Raw genomic sequence first — 3,304 nt, 5'->3', positions numbered from 1 at the left:
GTTTGGAATCTCTTGAAGCTGGAATTTCATCAGAAGTTTTACCCTATGCATCTAATTCGTCATGATCAGAATTTTATTTATATTTGCTTGCCTCATGAAGGAAAAAGTATCGCTCAAGCTTGGGGAGGCTTAAATCTATGATGCACATTGCCCCAGTGCGAGTTGCTGTTTTCTCCATGTTTTTCACTTTTCAGGTTTTCCATACCAAACGAAGTCGAATTGACCTAAAAGTATTTGGAGATTTTTTCTTGACCAAAATAAGACCAACATGCATCGAAGGAAGGCTTGGGGCCACACGAGGGCCCCACAAGCCAACCTGGCATGACCTGGGGGGTTCCCTATTGGCTTGTGGCCCCCTCGAGTCCCTCCCGACTTGGTTCTCTCGCTTATAAATTCTTAGATAACCTACAAACCTCAGAAGCAGTCCCAAAACACTTTTTACGCTGCCGGAAGTCTCCCTTCCGACGAGAGTCCATGTGGAGCTCCGTTCCGGCACCCTGCTGGAGGGGGATCAATCATGGAGGGCCTCTTCATCAACCTTGCTACCCTCATGATGAGTTATGAGTAGTTCACCACACACCCATGGTTCCATAGCTAGTACATAGATGACAATATTTCTCTCCCTCTCTTGATATTCAATACAATATTCATCGTATCTTCGCTTTGATCCACATGATGTAATTCTCTTTGTGCGGTGCATTTGTTGGCTCCCGATGAAATGCAGGTTTATGTTCAGAATATTCATGCTAACTATTTGAGTCTTCAATGAATACTTATATGATTCTTATCTGCATGATTATGATTTCTTCGTAATTCTCTCTGATCTATTTAAATAGTTTGCCCAACTAGACTGATATTTCTTCGGTGAGAGAGGTGCATTGTAGTAGGTTCAACCTGGCGAATTTCTATATCCCAGTGACAGAAGGGGACACGACGCGCCTTTGTGCTGCTGCTACTAAGGATAAAACGATGGGGTTTATTCATATTGCTTGAGTTTTCTTTGTCTACATCATGTCATTGTTCTCCATGCATTACTCTGTTTTACTTAATACTCTAGATGCATGTTGGATAGCGGTCGATCAGTGGAGTAATAGTAATAGATGCATGCAGGAGTTGGCCTATTTGTTGATGAATGTCATGCCCATATACACATGATAATTGATGTGAATACTACATAACTATCCGCTTTTTTGTCAATTGCCCAATAGTAATTTGTTTATCAATCGTATGCTATTTTTCATAATTGATGCCATTAGCGAAAACTATGGCACACGGGTCTATTCAGAACATATTTATAAAACCTTCAAAACCTTGCTGCCATTTCCCTTTTTTATTTTATCTTTCTATCTACAATTATGTACACACTGCACCCGCTTGCAAATAACAAGTACAAGGGGATTGACAGTCCTCTTGCCCGCGTTGGGTGCATGTTGTTTTTTCTTTTGTGTGCAGCTCGTGAAGACGGTTGTGGTTGATTCTCCTATTGGTTCAATAAACCTTGGTTTTAGAATTGAGGGAACTACTTATCCACATTGTGCTGCGATAACCCGTTCCTCTTCACGAAAAACTCAACATGAGCAAAATCATTTAAGACCCTATCTTCTTATGTGTCCTATGGAAACATGAGCACAAAAAATATGTCTTGAGCGTGAGAAATCATAGAAGATTAAATGATAGTTGAGTATGTGAACTTGCCAAAAATAAAGCTCTTGCATGAACTCTCCTTTGAAATATGATGAATTTTAGTTGTACCAATGACTGAGAAGATAGTTTGTTGATTGTAAATAAAGTTTATGGTTCTTACTTCAAAAGTTGTGAATGGATTGTTACTTGTTTATGAGGAGCTATATTATAAAATACTTGAAGCTATGTTAATATTCGTGATGCTCTAATGTTCATATTCTATTTTATCGACACCTCTCTCTCAAATCATGTGGTCATTATTTTCGAGTTTGGCTTTTGCTTGAGGACAAGCGCGGTCTAAGCTTGGGGCAGTTGATAAGTACATTTTGTATCATGAATTATTATTGATATTTGTGTTATTCTTGTCCATCATTCCATATTATCATACAATTCTCTTGTCCTTTCGCTCTTAATATGCAAGGTACATCACAAAGAGGGAAATATCTAGAAAATGGAATTCTGGACCCGGAATCCGAGAAAAAGGTAGAAAAATTGACATGCTCCAAATGACCTGAAATTTCATTGAGAATTTTTGTGGAATATTTAAGAATTATTGAGCCAAAAATATACTATAGGGGGGCACCTGTTGGCCCCAAGGCAAGAGGGCACAACCACCCCTGGCCGCGCCTTGATGCCTTGGGGGCCACCTGCTCGCCCTCTGACGACCCTCTTCTCCTATATGGTGTTTCTTGACCGTGAAAAAAATCATAAGCAACCTTTCAGGACGAAGCGTCGCCGACTCGAGGCAGAAACCTGGGTAGAGGCCTTTTGTTCTCCGGTAGAGAGATTTTGTCGAGGAAACTTCCCCGTGGGAGGGTGAAACTGAATCCATAATCATCACCAACGCTTCCCCCTTCATGGGAGGACCAATATTCATCAACATCTTCGCCACCACCATCTCATCTCCAACCCTAGTTCATCTCTTGTATTCAATCTTTGTCTCAAAACCTTAGATTGGTACCTATGGGTTACTAGTTGTGTTGATTACATCTTGTAGTTGATTCTTGTTGGATTCCTTGGTGGAAGATATTTTGTTTAGATCCTTAATTATCATCATTACACCTCTGATCTTGAACATGTTGATGAGGTGTGAGTAGTAACTATTGTTCCCAAGGACATGGGAGAAGTCTTGTTATAAGGAATCATATAAAGTTGGTATTCGTTCGATATTTTGATGATATGTATATCGTTACTTCTCTTATTGGTGTCATGTGAACATTGACTACATGAAACTTCAGCATGTTATGAGCCTAAGGGAAGTCATTGCGGAGTAACAAGTAGATGATGGGTTGCAAGACCGACAGAAGGTTGAACCCCAGTTTATGCGTTGCTTTATGAGGGGATGATTTGGATCCACACGTTTAATTCTATGGTTATATTTATCTCAATTCTTCTTTCATAGTTGCGAATGCTTGAGAGAGGGTAATCATAATTTGGTTGTTTGTTCATCTAAGAACAACACCTTAGCACCGGTCCACCGACATATTCACTACTGGAATTCATAAATTTGCCGTCTGCCTGGCCTTTGTCGTCTGCTGACGCATGGCAAAGGTACTCTTTGCCGTCAGTTGTTGCAGTGCTGACGGCAAAGGTTTATTTTTCCGTCGGCCACCTCTTTGTC

The sequence above is a fragment of the Hordeum vulgare genome, chromosome 4H (assembly GCF_904849725.1).
Source record: "Hordeum vulgare subsp. vulgare chromosome 4H, MorexV3_pseudomolecules_assembly, whole genome shotgun sequence".
In the NCBI taxonomy this organism is placed as follows: domain Eukaryota; kingdom Viridiplantae; phylum Streptophyta; class Magnoliopsida; order Poales; family Poaceae; genus Hordeum; species Hordeum vulgare.
This window is presented reverse-complemented; position numbering follows the sequence as displayed.